This window comes from Schistocerca piceifrons, chromosome 3 (genome assembly GCF_021461385.2).
Source record: "Schistocerca piceifrons isolate TAMUIC-IGC-003096 chromosome 3, iqSchPice1.1, whole genome shotgun sequence".
Lineage (NCBI taxonomy): Eukaryota > Metazoa > Arthropoda > Insecta > Orthoptera > Acrididae > Schistocerca > Schistocerca piceifrons.
In genome coordinates, this window is record NC_060140.1 from 70780856 (window position 1) to 70798769 (window position 17914).

Consider the following 17914-nt stretch of genomic DNA (forward strand, 5'->3'; position numbering starts at 1 on the left):
TCAAGAGTAGTGACTGGCGTATTGTGACGAGCCAGTTGCTCGGCCACCATTGACCAGACGTTTTCAATTGGTGAGAGATCTGGAGAATGTGCTGGCCAGGGCAGCACTCGAACATTTTCTGTATCCAGAAAGACCCGTACAGGGACCTGCAACATGCGGTCGTGCATTATCCTGCTCGAATGTAGGATTTCGCAGGGATCGAATGAAGGGTAGAGCCACGGGTCGTAACACATCTGAAATGTCATGTACACTGTTCAAAGTGCGGTCAGTGCGAATAAGAGGTGACCGAGACGTGTAACCAATGGCACCCCATACCATCACGCCGGGTAATACGCCAGTACGGCGATGGCGAATACACGCTTCCAATGTGAGTTCACCGCGATGTCGCCAAACACGGATGCGACCGTCAAGATGCTGTAAACAGAACCTGGATTCATCCGAAAAAATGACGGTTTCCCATTCGTGCACCCAGGTTCGTCGTTGAGTACACCATCACAGACGCTCCTGTCTGTGATGCAGCGTCAAGAGTAACCGCAGCCATGCTCTCCGAGCTGATAGTCCATGCTGCTGCAAACGTCGTCGAACTGTTCGTGCAGATGGTTGTTGTCTTGCAAACGTCCCCATCTGTTGACTCAGGGATCGAGACGTGGCTGCACGTTCCGTTACAGTCATGCGGATAAGATGCTTGTCATCTCGACTGCAAGCGATACGAGGCCGTTGGGATCCAGCAGGGCGTTCCGTATTACTCTCCTGAACCCACCGATTCCATGTTCTAACAGTCATTGGATGTCGACCAACGGGAGCAGCAATGTCGCGATACGATTAACCGCAAGTTGGAAACGTGATGGTACGCATTTCTCCTCCTTACACGAGGCATCACAACATAGTTTAACCAGGCAAAGCCGGTCAACTGCTGTTTGTGAATGAGAAATCGGTTGGAAACTTTCCTCATGTCAGCACCTTGTAGGTGTCGCCACCGGCGCCAACCTTGTGTGAATGCTCTGAAAAGCTAATCATTTGCATATCACAGCATCTTCTTTCTGTCGGTTAAATTTCGCGTTTGTAGCACGTCATCTTCGTGGTGTAGAAATTTTAATGGTCAGTAGTGTATATGCTGTGTTACTGAGATTATGTTTTTCAAATCTTAATCTGCAGCATGCACTTCTCCTTTCACATCGGGGTCTTAGTACAGGTGCCATCTCATTTCCTTCTCATTCTTGGTCATTTTTACTTGTATCGTTTTTGTTGATTATTTGGTAGTGTCGATTTCCGTTTTGTGTGGTGCATCATATAGGCAATGAGTTGGTTAATATAGAGAAAAACTGGTGACGGCTTTACTTAATAAATGTCTGTTCTTATCAGAAGGCGCCAAATGAAGTGATCTCATGAGAAACCTCGATTTTAATGTCTGATCATTATCCGCATACTTCAGATATAATCTTTCAGACGGGACGACGAAACTTTACACGTCTTTGCCGTAAGCAGCCTGTAATTTCATATGAGTAGTGAGGTTTTCGTCTGGAACTCATTATTGAATGGTGAAAGAAGGTTTTAATTTCAAATTTCTTGCCGTTCACGGCTGTTTAGAGTGTTCTGATTGGGATGTTCAGAAGCCTTGTTTATGAATTATTTTTATGCATTTTATTCGTAATCCATCAGCAAGGTTACTAATATAGACTGTTTTCTTTTACACAAGACTATTCTTTGAAGTTGTAGAGAATGTATCCACACTTTTACTGTTATTTTTTGAAGCATCTGTTTTGTTTTCACAATTACGTTTCTTGTCTGCGGACGACTGTTCCGTTAATGTGATTTGATAGCAGTTGTTTCTCTCAAGGAAAGCGATGACACTTAATTCGTAGTTATTAATTTACCCCTTAAACACACCCAAAGTATAAGACCGTAAAACAAAAAAATCTAACGATAATAAACCATAAGATGTCACATTTTCCTTCGCCACAGATGTTGAGATTCCCCAGAATCCTAGGCCCCATTGTACTACAGGACGCAATACCGCGTTCTTCATCTCAGTATCCATTCTGAGATTCCGAAAATTTTGGAGAGCAGAAAATCGAGCGTAATTCCCAATTCCCATGAGGTTACAGAAATAAGAAAAGAATGAGGAAAGAAAAAGAAACATCAGATACGAGAAAATAGCACAGAAAATCTTTTTAAGGGTAAATAGTAAATTTAGAAGATTTTCAAGGCAGATGAAGCAAGCTATCGTGAACAACATTGCCAGAAGAAAGGACATGACGACTTGGAGAGAAACTGAAAGGTGACTGGAAAAATAGGAAACAACGAAGACATGAGAGAGAACGAAGTCGCTACGTGATCTTAATTGGTTAATACGAAGATAGCAAAAAAACTGGAAGATAGAGATAGGAAATGGGAAGGAAAGAAATTAAATAATAAAGAGGGAAGTTTCATAACTATTAAAATACGAGGGGTAGTCAAATGAAAACGAGACAGATTAAAAAAAAAGTAAGCAAACCTGAATAGTGTAAATTCGCGTAGTCGTTTGTCTACTGTTTTTGTTTTGAACGGCCAGTGTCGGTTGGTCACAGTCAGTGTGCTCCCTGCCGCCGTTGGATAAGCAGCTGAGCAGCAAGTCGTATACTCCTAGCTCACTCATTTGTTACATAGTTTAATTCTTAATTTCTTTGCGTGTTTTTGGTACTTGCATTGTTTAATTCATAAATTTCGGGCGTATTATAGTATTTGAGAGTGTAGCATCGCGTTTTAGTACCTGAATAGTGTAATTTCGCTTAGTCTCCTTCCGCCGCCGAGCAGTGTCAGCAGTGCGCAAGTAGCAGCATTACTGCATTTACTAGGCAATCTTGTATTTTAATAACCGTTAAAATTTTGTCGATTTGTTTGCGCTCTCTGTAGATTAGTTCAGACGTTCTTTGTAAAACAGTTTTTAGCATGGATAGGGACTGCAACTGCTGTGTTCGGATGCAGGCTGAGTTGGCATCCCTTCGCTCCCAGCTTCAGGCAGTGTTGGCTTCGGTCACACAGCTTGAGGCTGTTGCCAATGGGCATCACTGTGGGGGTCCGGATGGGGGTTTGTCGGGGACGGCCAGCTCGTCCCACGCATCCCCTGATCGGACTACGACTGTGGTTGCCCGGGATACTGCCCGCATTGAGGCTGATCCCTCACCTGTGGTAGAGTGGGAGGTCGTTTCAAGGTTTGGCAGGGGGCGAAAGACATTCCAGAGGGCTGAACGGAAAGCCTCTCCAGTTTGTCTGACGAACCGGTTTCAGGCTCTGTCTCAGGCTGATACTGATCTTCGGCCTGACATGGCTGCTTGTCCTGTTCCAGAGGTTGCCCCTCAGTCTGCAAGATCCGGGCAGTTGCAGAGGGTGGGCTTACTGGTAGTTGGGAGCTCCAACGTCAGGCGCGTAATGGGGCCCCTTAGGGAAATGGCAGCAAGAGAGGGGAAGAAAACCAATGTGCACTCCGTGTGCATACCGGGGGGAGTCATTCCAGATGTGGAAAGGGTCCTTCCGGATGCCATGAAGGGTACAGGGTGCACCCATCTGCAGGTGGTCGCTCATGTCGGCACCAATGATGTGTGTCGCTATGGATCGGAGGAAATCCTCTCTGGCTTCCGGCGGCTATCTGATTTGGTGAAGACTGCCAGTCTCGCTAGCGGGATGAAAGCAGAGCTCACCATCTGCAGCATCGTCGACAGGACTGACTGCGGACCTTTGGTACAGAGCCGAGTGGAGGGTCTGAATCAGAGGCTGAGACGGTTCTGCGACCATGTGGGCTGCAGATTCCTCGACTTGCGCCATAGGGTGGTGGGGTTTCGGGTTCCGCTGGATAGGTCAGGAGTCCACTACACGCAACAAGCGGCTACACGGGTAGCAGGGGTTGTGTGGCGTGGGCTGGGCGGTTTTTTAGGTTAGATGGCCTTGGGCAAGTACAGAATGGGCAACAGCCTCAACGGGTGCGGGGCAAAGTCAGGACATGCGGGGACCAAGCAGCAATCGGTATCGTAATTGTCAACTGTCGAAGCTGCGTTGGTAAAGTACCGGAACTTCAAGCGCTGATAGAAAGCACCGAAGCTGAAATCGTTATAGGTACAGAAAGCTGGCTTAAGCCAGAGATAAATTCTGCCGAAATTTTTACAAAGGTACAGACGGTGTTTAGAAAGGATAGATTGCATGCAACCGGTGGTGGAGTGTTCGTCGCTGTTAGTAGTAGTTTATCCTGTAGTGAAGTAGAAGTGGATAGTTCCTGTGAATTATTATGGGTGGAGGTTACACTAAACAACCGAACTAGGTTAATAATTGGCTCCTTTTACCGACCTCCCGCAGCATTAGTGGCAGAGCAACTGAGAGAAAATTTGGAATACATTTCACATAAATTTTCTCAGCATGTTATAGTCTTAGGTGGAGATTTCAATTTACCAGATATAGACTGGGACACTCAGATGTTTAGGACGGGTGGTAGGGACAGAGCATCGAGTGACATTATACTGAGTGCACTATCCCAAAATTACCTCGAGCAATTAAACAGAGAACCGACTCGTGGAGATAACATCTTGGACCTACTGATAACAAACAGACCCGAACTTTTCGACTCTGTATGTACAGAACAGGGAATCAGTGATCATAAGGCCGTTGCAGCATCCCTGAATATGGAAGTTAATAGGAATATAAAAAAAGGGAGGAAGGTTTATCTGTTTAGCAAGAGTAATAGAAGGCAGATTTCAGACTACCTAACAGATCAAAACGAAAATTTCTGTTCCGACACTGACAATGTTGAGTGTTTATGGAAAAAGTTCAAGGCAATCGTAAAATGCGTTTTAGACAGGTACGTGCCGAGTAAAACTGTGAGGGACGGGAAAAACCCACCGTGGTACAACAACAAAGTTAGGAAACTACTGCGAAAGCAAAGAGAGCTCCACTCCAAGTTTAAACGCAGCCAAAACCTCTCAGACAACCAGAAGCTAAACGATGTCAAAGTTAGCGTAAGGAGGGCTATGCGTGAAGCGTTCATTGAATTCGAAAGTAAAATTCTATGTACCGACTTGACAGAAAATCCTAGGAAGTTCTGGTCTTACGTTAAATCAGTAAGTGGCTCGAAACAGCATATGCAGACACTATGGGATGATGATGGCATTGAAACAGAGGATGACACGCGTAAAGCTGAAATACTAAACACCTTTTTCCAAAGCTGTTTCACAGAGGAAGACCGCACTGCAGTTCCTTCTCTAAATCCTCGCACAAACGAAAAAATGGCTGACATCGAAATAAGTGTCCAAGGAATAGAAAAGCAACTGGAATCACTCAATAGAGGAACGTCCACTGGACCTGACGGGATTCAAATTCGATTCTACACAGAGTACGCGAAAGAACTTGCCCCCCTTCTAACAGCCGTGTACCGCAAGTCTCTAGAGGAACGGAGGGTTCCAAATGATTGGAAAAGAGCACAGATAGTCCCAGTCTTCAAGAAGGGTCGTCGAGCAGATACGCAAAACTATAGACCTATATCTCTTACGTCGATCTCTTGTAGAATTTTAGAACATGTTTTTTGCTCGCGTATCATGTCATTTCTGGAAACCCAGAATCTACTATGTAGGAATCAACATGGATTCCGGAAACAGCGATCGTGTGAGACCCAACTCGCCTTATTTGTTCATGAGACCCAGAAAATATTAGATACAGGCTCCCAGGTAGATGCTATTTTTCTTGACTTCCGGAAGGCGTTCGATACAGTTCCGCACTGTCGCCTGATAAACAAAGTAAGAGCCTACGGAATATCAGACCAGCTGTGTGGCTGGATTGAAGAGTTTTTAGCAAACAGAACACAGCATGTTGTTATCAATGGAGAGACGTCTACAGACGTTAAAGTAACCTCTGGCGTGCCACAGGGGAGTGTTATGGGACCATTGCTTTTCACAATATATATAAATGACTTAGTAGATAGTGTCGGAAGTTCCATGCGGCTTTTGCGGATGATGTTGTAGTATACAGAGAAGTTGCAGCATTAGAAAATTGTAGCGAAATGCAGGAAGATCTGCAGCGGATAGGCACTTGGTGCAGGGAGTAGCAACTGACCCTTAACATAGACAAATGTAATGTATTGCGAATACATAGAAAGAAGGATCCTTTATTGTATGGTTATATGATAGCGGAACAAACACTGGTAGCAGTTACGTCTGTAAAATATCTGGGAGTATGATTTGAAGTGGAATGATCATATAAAATTAATTGTTGGTAAGGCGGGTACCAGGTTGAGATTCATTGGGAGAGTGCTTAGAAAATGTAGTCCATCAACAAAGGAGGTGGCTTACAAAACACTCGTTCGACCTATACTTGAGTATTGCTCATCAGTGTGGGATCCGTAACAGGTCGGGTTGACGGAAGAGATAGAGAAGATCCAAAGAAGAGCGGCGCGTTTCGTTACCGGGTTATTTGGTAACCGTGATAGCGTTACGGAGATGTTTAATAAACTCAAGTGGCAGACTCTGCAAGAGAGGCGCTCTGCATCGCGGTATAACTTGCTCGCCAGGTTTCGAGAGGGTGCGTTTCTGAATGAGGTATCGAATATATTGCTTCCCCCTACTTATACCTCCCGAGGAGATCACGAATGTAAAATTAGAGAGATTAGAGCGCGCACGGAGGCTTTCAGACAGTCGTTCTCCCCGCGAACCATACGCGACTGGAACAGGAAAGGGAGGTAATGACAGTGGCACGTAAAGTGCCCTCCGCCACACACCGTTGGGTGGCTTGCGGAGTATCAATGTAGATGTAGATGTAGATTTATTGTTTCAAAAGCAATCGCCGCAACTGTTAGACCATTTATCCCACTGTGCGGTCAATGTATTCATGGAAAATGTTTTCCGGTGCCTGCGGATCCCTGCTTGTACCCAGGAGTGCACCATTTCTATCGAGGTAATTAGACCGTAACGATTGTTTCTTCAAGGCACTAAAAATACGGAAATGGAGTGAGGAGAGATCGGGTCTATATGGAGGTTGTGGGGGCTTCCCAGTGAAACTTCTGCTTCGTACGATCTTGGTAAAATGTGGGCGATTGATCTTTTCCTACTTGAATTTCATGTTTTTGAAGCCCTGAAAAAAACATTAGACACCGTCGATTTACTTCCAACGAGGCGGTGCACGTCTGAGTACAATCATCGCTCCGCAAGCAAACATTTCTCCATGAAGGCACTGACTTTCTTGTCTTACAGTAGGAGGGCTGTATTAGCAGTAATGGCGATCACTTCTGTAATAGTAAAAAGAGGTTTACTTAACTTTTTCCGTCTGTCTCGTTCTCATTTAAGTGTGGTGGACAGATGACAACTTACATCTGTAGCTGTATTACTTTTAACTGCTATCGATTCCGTGGATATCCTACATCAATTGTCCTCACCATGATCATTTCAGGAACGTCGTGGATCGAATAACAAATCGGCAGTGTAATGGGGTATTTCCCCTTTCACCGTCTGTGTGACTTTGAAACTCGCTTTCGGTTCGGAAAACAAACACATGGTTTAGCAGACCTATTTGCCTCAATTCTGTAGCTAATTCCTGCTGTCGAACCTGCGTCTTCGCTCATGCACTGTCGTATCTTTCTGATCTGGACAAGTGTTATCTGGCTAGCACGCTCCCTGTTAACAGTCTCTGTGTTTCATTCAATACGGCAAATTTCGACGCAATGCCACGAAGACGGGAGCGTCCTGCAGCTGATGGTGCCCTGATGCTCTCAAGGTTTCATCACATGTACATTCCGGTCCATCATGTTCCACACGCGCAGCTAGATTTGTTCCCCCATTCTTTTGTAAACAGTAGGAGCTCTGACATTAATTCCGAAGCCACAGTAGTTATAACGCTGTCAGAGTACTTTTCACGTGTAAACATGAAAAGTAGCCGAGGTGGCCGAGCGGTTCTAGGAGCTACAGTCTGGAACCGTGCGACCGCTACGGTCGCAGGTTCGAATCCTGCCTCGGGCATAGGTGTGTGATGTCCTTAGGTTGGTTAGGTTTAAGTAGTTCTAAGTTCTAGGGGACTGATGACCTCAGAACTTAAGTCCCATAGTGCTCGCCATTTGAACCATGAAAAGTAGGAAGGAGAAGGAAAGGGTGGGTTTGAGATCGTGATGGCTAGCAGCACAGGGAATTGTGGTAATGCAATGGCGCAAGATGAAAATTTGTGCCGGACCGGGTCCTAGATTTATCGATTCTCGTGAGCGGTTGCCTTAACCACTTCTTTCCCTCTCTTTAGGGTATGGAGCATGGCGGTAGGGCAGGGATCGCCACCCGAGGCCTGGCCACTGTGTCGCCCTGCTCCAGGGATAGGGGTCGAAGGGGGCAGATATATCTATATATATTTTTAAAGTTACGTAGTGACTGCCATACTAACTAAGGAAAACACTGCAACAGCTGAGTATGCAGACTGACCAGGTCATATTCTCGTAGGATGAGTATTGTCCCCTGTATACGCCGGTTGAGGTAAATCCTAAAGCCACGCGGGATAGCCGAGCGGTCAAGGGCGCCTTGCCACGGTGCGCGCGGCTCCCTCCTCTCCCCCCCCCCCCCCCCACCGCCCGTCCCCCACCACCCCTCGGAGGTTCGAGTCCTCCCTCGGGCATGGGTGTGTGTGTGTGTGTCATCCCTAGCGTAAGTTAGTTTAAGTTAGATTAAGTAGTGTGTAAGCCTAGGGACCGATGACCTCTGTAGTTTGGTCCCATAGGAACTTACCACAAATATCCAAAATTTCAGTTTTGAATCACGTCGGCCATTCGGGGACAATCACTGACCGACTCAAATTTTCCAACTTACCAAACTTACCCGTGGCTGCATGCAGCGTCACTCATACATTACATTAAACGCACTTCGGACGATATTTGTGCATTCACACTGAAACAAACGTCAAGGAGCCGTCCCCTCTTCTTCGGAAATGTGTATCTTCGAGAGACACCACTCAGATGTAAACGGTACTTGTCACGTCTGAAGGAAGTTTTCCGTGATCTCGTCTCTAATAACAGTGTTGTTTCCACTCCGAGTTCGAATTCTGGTACGCTGCTGTGCTTGTATAACCGGCGTCACGTTCCCCCACATTCCCCTATAACCTCTCCATATCCTCTCCCAACATAACGATATTATCCATCAACTCTTTATCTGTCTCTTCCCCCTCTATTTTATCCCACATCAGTTGTCCCCCTTCCCTCTCTCTATCTTCTTGCTCTTCATATTATGGCCCCGCCCATCTCCCAGACTCCTACTTCCTTTCTGTTACCTGGGTCCGCTACGAAACTTACCCTCATACCCGCAGTTACAACTCACAGGACCCATTTGTTTAAGCACATACGACCCAAAAACTAAAGAACTTCCATAGTTGTTCTCTTCCTAACTATACTTCACCAGTGGAGGTCCATCAGCTTTAAGCTAAGGTGCAGTGTCGAATTTTAAGATCGTCATCTGTTAGCACCATACTTTCGTATAACTTTTTAGTTATTTATAGTTTATCTTTAGTTTCCGTTTTTAATTAAGAAGGAAGAAAGCTGTCAGTATAATTTTATGTAGTACCATCAATAAAATTTTTTCTTAAATACGTAATTTGAAAACTGTTCCGCCTTTAACTCTCATTGTTCCAAATATACGTATTCTTACACCTACTGGCTAAAGAGCGGGACGTTTGTACCGCTGGCAGCCTACCCCAGCCAATATGGAGCGTGGGGAATGAAACAGTGACGAGGGAAAAAAAAAAAAAAACTCAAATTTGAAAGAGAGAGAGTCTGTGTGTGCGTGTATGTGTGTGTGTGTGTGTGTGTGTGTGTGTGTGTGTGTATGTGTATGTGTATGTGTGTGTGTGTGTGTGTGTGTGTGTGTGCGGAAGAGAGGAAGAGAAAAAGTGATAGAGATGCTTGTGGGGAAATGTGTTGCTTAAGTACAGGGGAAGAGAGAGGGCTAAACACTTTTCTTAATGACAAGCATTACGAAATTATGCTGCGAACAAGAACGAATGGAGGTGTATTGCCACTGAATTATGTCCGCTGCGCCGGCCACTGTGGCCGAGCGGTTCTAGGCGCTTCAGTCCGGAACCGCGCTGCTGCTACGGTCGCAGGTTCGAATCCTGCCTTGGGCATGGATGTGTTTGACGTCCTTAGGGTAGTTATGTTGAAGTAGTTCTAAGTCTATGGGACTGATGGCCTCAGATGTTAAGTCCCATAGTCCTTAGAGCCATTTGAACAATTTATGCCCGCTGCACAGCCTAATCGCCGACTAGAGTTGCTGGCGGCAAGGCAAAGGCGCCAAGGAGGCAAAATAATTTCAGTGACTGTCAGTGGTTGATGGAGGTGGATACGCACATTAATTCAATACCGGGTAGCAGCTGAAATGACGTGAATTGGTGTTTGATATGAATTGCTCATGTCCAAAACCTGTTATGTCCACAGAATTTCAATTTGGACATACCTACATCGGTTCATACAAGAAGCTTCCCACACAATTTAAATCACTTACAGGTACAACCACATTTCTCACAGAAAACAACGCTTGAAAGTTCGTTACAGTTCCAGAACATTAATCTTTTTAAATTATTTCTTCAAGATTACAGTGTTTATTGCTATATACGTACTTTATAAGCAGCGGTAGGTATTTTCAATTCAAGCCTTGCAAAAGCATCATTATCAGGAATAAAAACGCTACCGGTACATGGTCAGTAACTATAGTTCATCATGAGGAGATCAGCAACACGCACATGGGAATTCCTAGAAGCATACCCAAGAAGCTCAACCCCATGAGGCTGTTAAGAGTATAAATCTGAATAAATACGAAGTTGAAGTTATACTGACGGCTTTAAGGATTACAGTGGGAATGCATGGAAGATTTATGAGAATCTGTAATATTTTTTCCTTGTTCACTTTGTGTATCTTTCATGGAACGGCAAAATGTTTATAAGTTTCGGACCTGCTGTGAAATGATCCGCACTTGTAAGTGAAATGATCCGCACTTGTAACAAAATATAGCTGCGAAGGCTTCTGCGTTAGTCAGTTGTAAAAGTTTTGTCAGTACCGTTCCGCGTCATAGTGTAAAAACTACACCGGAGAAAGTAACGTTTCTGCCACGGTCACAGTGGCCTTCTTCTGTGTCTGCTGATCAGCAGAACCAGAAGATGGCCACTGTAACCGTGACAGAAACGTTGCTCTCTCCGGTGTAATTTTTTACATTATGACGAGGTACGGTACTCGGATTCTTACAAATAGCTGATGGTTCAAGGTGGTATACTCTGTCTTTCCGACTAAATGAAAGGCAATTTGCTTTTTGCCATACGCGTTTCGCTTCTTTCATTTGCGAAGCTTGAAAAGAAGCGAAACGCGTGTGGCAAATCAATCTACCACTGTAAAGACGGAGTACACCTTCATGAATTTTGAAGCAACTAAGGAACGACGGAAAAAAATGACGAAAGTTTATGGTTGATTTTCAGTAGTTCTAGATCAGTGTCAGTAATGTGTGTTAGCAAAAGTTATTTGAGTTGAATGCAAAATGTTTTCATTCTCCCTTCTGGAACATTGTCAGACTACCAGTTACAAATTTTAAGTATAACATAAAATCTATATTTTCAAGTAAATAACTACAATTGGATTTCAGGATTACGTGTGCATCAGAGGAGAACCAAAAACGTTTTAAAACGTCACATTAAATCACCGAAATGCTCGTATACAGGGTGAAGTAGCGTTTCAACGTCAAAATTTCTTTTCAGGGAAATTTTCTGAGTATTTTGGTATAAGAGATGGGTGACTTCCGGTCGCTCGTTACTGACTAGTAGTGTAATTACGATTTATTCGGTTTATTACAACAGTTATTTTTATGTGTGGAAAGACTTTCAGAACAGTGGAAAAGCTAGTGTATGCAATCACGAAAACGTACAACACAAATCACAGAGCGATGCAATGACTCTCAGGCAGATGCAAAAGTTAGTGTGATGTGGCTGCCGCCGGTGCGGGAATAGCTAAGTACAGGTATCGTAATGCCGTTTTCCCATTGCATTCAGTGAGCCCGTACACCAGGTGCATATCGGCCAGTCCTTTCGTCAGTACAACCATTCATACTGCCGATTACCGCTGTTAAGGTACACTCAACACTACTGGAAAAGCAAAACCGAGACCAGACGGAGCAGTACCGAATGCAAGGTTGAGGAAGGAGGACATCACTGTTGTCAACAATAATTATCTCAAATGAGTGGAACAAGTTTGTTGCGAAACAAGACTTACAGTGCATAGTGTTGACTTTTGCAACGTTGTGGAGATTGGACAGAGACAAGTGGAGGAAGAGACAGGCATAGAGAGGGGGGAAAAGGAGATGGACAGAGAGAGGGGAGAGAAGGAGATGCATAGGGGAGGGGGAGGGTGGGGGGGGGGGGTTTGGAGGAAGTAGGCAGAAAAAGGGAGTGGGAGAGGTAGACTAATAGAAGAATGGAGTAAATACTTACCTAGGCAATGCTGGGCGCTCAGCTAGTACATAAATAAGAACTTCATCAGTGAACGTGATACAAGACAGAAGGAAAGTTCCGTGGCCAGTTAGTAAGAAAATCAGCTTTCCAAACTTCCATCACAGGTACATACAAATTCACAATAGTTTTACATACATACGGATTTACAATTCTTTTGCACATTAGGTGAAAATTATGTCTTAAGTCTTAGTTTTTAGTAAAATCCTAAGATCACCCTTATTAGAAGCATAATTTCTTAGGTAATATGAAATACAAGTCTTGAAATAAGAAAGTTGCATATCTTGGACTGCAAGTAATGCAAGCTCTCTTGTAGATAAAACCAAAAACATTTATTTGCAGCAATATTACTGGTAAATATTCTGTACTTCATGTACATCTCTCTCTCTCTCTCTCTCTCTCTCTCTCTCTGTGTGTGTGTGTGTGTGTGTGTGTTTGTGCGTACATACATATTTAAACAATCATGCACAATATTTATACAGGAATATTGTATTCCACAACTTCGAACGATTTTGGAATGAACATCGAATGTTACAGAATAGACTTTTATTAACCGGTAAGTTCCAGGATCTTTTAGAAAATTTGAAGGTGCATGAAAGCGTATTTGCAGAGAGCAGGAAGGCAACCAATTACAATAGAGTTCACAATGCCACGCATCTATCCAGCACGCTACAACGAAATGCTGTTATGTAAGCCTGTGTCTTTGATGTTACAATATCTTGAAGCCTCTGACCGCTGTTTGTCAGTAACCGATATTTAATTATAACAAATTTTACCAAGTAAGACGGATTTTTTATATTAGTTCAGTGCGTCGTTGCCTTTAAGTGGCATACTGTCATAGTACGCAAGTTACAATACTAAAACAACCAAACAAGAAAATTCTTTAAGTTCCCCTCCATGTGATGTTAATCGACATTTTACACTCTCAGACAATAAATAAACAAATAAATAAAATAATAATAAAATGTAGAACGCATCACGAAAGAATTAACCGAAAGGGGAGGAAATCGTTAGATGTGAAGTGCATGTACAGGCAAACAGTTGATTGCATTTTCGGAAAAATTTAAATGATTTATTCAAGAGAAAGATGACGTTGATAAGGTACCATACTCCGAGGAGCGTAGGGAACGATGCGGGAGACCCGCACCGCCTACTAGACAGGGTCCTAGTGGAGGTGGTTTGCCGTTGCCTTCCTCCGACCGTAATGGGGATAAATGATGGTGATGCAGACGACACAACACCACAGTCATCTCGAGGCAGGAAAAATACCTAACCCCGTCGGGAATCGAACCCGGTACCCCGTGTGCGGGAAGCAAGACCACTACCGCAAGACCACCAGCTGCGGACATTCAAGAGAAAGAGTTTCACAAATTGAGCAAGTCGATAAAGCGTTGGTCTGTCTCTGCCCCTTATGCAATCACCATAGACTTGATGTTTGTCCTGAGGAATGCCAAATTCTGTCCAGATGGCGCGTTAGATGGTGAAATCCCGATGTGGTTGGAGCACTGTGCCCGTAATGCACCAAGCGTTTCGGCTACTTGACGGCAGGCAGGGTTTAGCAGGCACGAAGAGAAGCAGTAGAAACTCTCGCTTTGTGCGGACGGACATTATTTTGCTGAAATGTAAGCATGGGATGGCTTGCCACGATGGCAACGAAACGGAACGCAGAATATCGTCGATGGACCCCTGTGCTGTGAGGGTTTGTTGTTGTGGTCTTCAGTCCTGAGACTGGTTTTATGCAGCTCTCCATGCTACTCTATCCTGTGCAAGTTGCTTCATCTCCCAGTACGTACTGCAGCCTTCTGAATCTGCTCTGTGTATTTATTTCTTGGTCTCCCTTTACGTTTTTTACCCTCCACGATGCCCTCCAATACTAAATTGGTGATCCCTTGATGCCTCAGAACATGACCTACCAACCGAACCCTTCTTCTAGTCAAGTTGTGCCACAAACTCCTCTTCTCCCCAATTCTATTCAATACCTCCTCATTAGTTATGTGATTTACCCATCTAATCTTCAGCATTATTCTGTAGCACCACATTTCGAAATCTTCTATTCTCTTCTTGTCCAAACTATTTATCGTCCACGTTTCACTTCCATACATGGCTACACTCCATACAAATACTTTCTGAAATGACTTCATGACACTTAAATCTATACTCGATGTTAACAAATTTCTCTTCTTCAGAAACGCTTTGATTGCCATTGCCAGTCTACATTTTATATCCTCTCTACTTCGACCGTCATCAGTTATTTTGCTCCCGAAATAGCAAAACTCCTTTACTACTTTAAGTGTCTCATATCCTAATCTAATTCCCTCAGCATCACCCGACTTAATTCTACTACATTCCATTATCCTCGTTTTTCTTTCGTTGATGTTCATCTTATATCCTCCTTTCAAGACACTGTCCATTCCGTTCAACTGCTCTTCCAAGTCCGTTGCTGTCTCTGACAGAATTACAATGTCATCGGCGAACCTTAAAGTTTTTATTTCCTCTCCATGGATTTTAATATCTACTTCGAATTTTCTTTTGTTTCCTTTACTGCCTGCTCACTATACAGATTGAATAACATCGGGGAGAGGCTACAACCCTGTCTCACTCCCTTCTCAACCACTTCTTCCCTTTCATGTCCCTCGACTCTTATGACTGCCATCTGGTTTCTGTACAAATTGTAAATAGCCTCTCGCTCTCTGTATTTTACCCCTGCCATCTTCAGAATTTGAAAGAGAGTATTCCAGTCAACATTGTCAAAAGCTTTCTCTAAGTCTACAAATACTAGAGACGTAGGTTTGCCTTTTCTTAATGTACGTTCTAAAATAAGTCGTAGGGTCAGTATTGCCTCACGTGTTCCGATATTTCTACGGAATCCAAACTGATCTTCCCCGAGGTCGGCTTCTACCAGTTTTTCCATTCGTCTGTAAAGAATTCGCGTTAGTATTTTGCAGCTGCGACTTATTAAACTGATAGTTCGGTAATTTTCACATCTGTCAACACCTGCTGTCTTTGGGATTGCAATTACTATATTCTCCTTGAAATCTGAGGGAATTTCGCCTGTCTCATACATTTTTCTCACCAAATTGTAGAGTTTTGTCAGGACTGGCTCTGATATAACGTTGTTATTAAGCTTTCTGTTTGACAGAAGCCTTAGAGTTAGCCCTCCTATTGGCAGAGCAATGTGCACGAAATTATAACAATGAACTCTGGAGCGGAGAAGCCGAAAAGTCTCGGAATCGATTACATGGTACACAGTCGTGTAGTAAAGATGTCGCAGGTTTTGGTTTCCATTAGGCATTTGGTTTCCATTTAACATTCAATGAACTGTGGATGAAGCCCGACCAACATGCATTACATGCATTGATCGAAAATGATAGTACATTGAGAATGGCTAGTTTCTAGCTGAAATCTAGATCTGCCAATAAAAATTCCAAAGGACGACTGATAGCTGAATTCTATTATTTACAAATTCTTGAGGGTGTTTTCGTTCTGTCGTTGCAGCTAGAAAACATGCGTGGTTTTTTTTTTCACCAGGTAATAGATCTAAATGAAAATAATTTAATCACAAACCACTGATGATGCTTTACCTAAATAAAGCGAAACGCTTCTGGTGAATAAAAAACACGTATTTTTTGTTGTTTGCAACGACAGAACGGACATAACCCAGTCACTTGGGGCTATTTTATCATCATTTAAATAATTAGTATTCACTAAAATAAATAGCGACAAAATATACAGTATTTATGAGCTTCGTAACTGTTTTGAAATGATTGGCACTCCTCAAACAATAGAGTTGATTTTAAGCAGTTCTATACTAGCGTCCATAATGTGTGTTAGCAAAAATTAGTTTACGTGAATGCAAAATGCTTTTACTCCCCATTCTCGAAAATTGTGAAATTGTCAGTTGGAGAGGTTAAGTGTAACTTAAAATCTATATTTTCAAATAAATAACTACAGTTTGGTTTAACCATTATGTGTGTTTCAGGGGCTTCATGGGAGCTGTTTCACGTAAGTCCACGTGGATCTCTGTTGGTGTCTTGCACGTGGTATAGGCACTTGCCAAACCCAAACCCTTCCGTCAGATTACCACAGGATATTACTTCAAACCACTCGTTTCCATTCATCCACTATCTAGAGGTGTCCCTCACGACGCCACATCTAGCGTAGCTTACCACTGACTACATAAATGCGTGGCATAAGAGGAGCTGCTCGCCTAATGTACTCTATGCTTTTCAACCCACTACCAGCAGTCATTGTGCTGACTGGACTGCTGGTAGCACTTTGGAACTCACGTGTGGTTCCTCCCTCTGATTTCATGCGATCTCTTACAATCACCCTCCACAATGCTCTGCGGCCCCTCTCTGTCTATGCAACGTCTCGGTTTACCAATGACTGACCCTTCGCGTTTTCAGTTCACAATAGTCGACTTGGGCAGCTTTAGAAGGACTCACAAGTGCCTGATGGATTTGGTTACAACCAATGACCAGTCCACGACGAGTCACTGAGCTCTCCTGACCAACCCGTTCACCTGTTACTGCTCATCTGTTAACATCGCAATATTCGTCGCCTATTTTTATACTGGCGGGTCCCGCTCCCGTGACATCTAGTGATCAATTTCGCATTACATGGGGGAGTCCGGATGCTTTTGAGCAGTTAGCGTATTTTCATTCTACGTAAGTTATAGTATGTTGTTGTTGTTTTGTGGTCTTCAGTCCAGAGACTGGTTTGATGCAGCTCTCCAGGCTACTCTATCCTGTGCAAGCTTCTTTACCTCCCAGTACTTACTGCAACCTACATCCTTCTGAATGCGCTTAGTGTATTCATCTCTTGGTCTCCCTCTACGATTTTTACCCTCCACGCTGCCCCCCAATGCTAAATTTGTGATCCCTTGATACCTCAGAACATGTTCTACCAGCCGGTCCCTTCTTCTTGTCAAGTTGTGCCACAAATTTCTCTTCTCTCCAATTCTATTCAATACCTCATTAGTTATGTGATCTACCCATCTAATCTTCAGCATTCTTCTGTAGCACCACATTTCGAAAGCTTCTATTCTCTTCTTGTCCAAACTATTTATCGTCCATGTTTCACTTCCATACACGGCTACATTCCATACTAATACTTTCAGAAATGACTTCCTGACACTTAAATCTATACTCGATGTTAACAAATTTCTCTTCTTCAGAAACGCTTTTCTTGCCATTGCCAGTCTACATTTCATATCCTCTCTACTTCGACCATCAGCAGTTATTTTCCTCCTCAAATACCAAAACTCCTTTGCTCCTTTAAGTGTCTCATTTCCTAATCTAATTCCCTCAGCATCACCCGACTTAATTCGACTACATTCCATTATCCTCGTTTTGCTTTTGTTGATGTTCATCTTATATCCTCCTTTAAAGACACTGTCCATTCCGTTCAACTGCTCTTCCAAGTCCGTTGCTGTCTCTGACAGAATTAC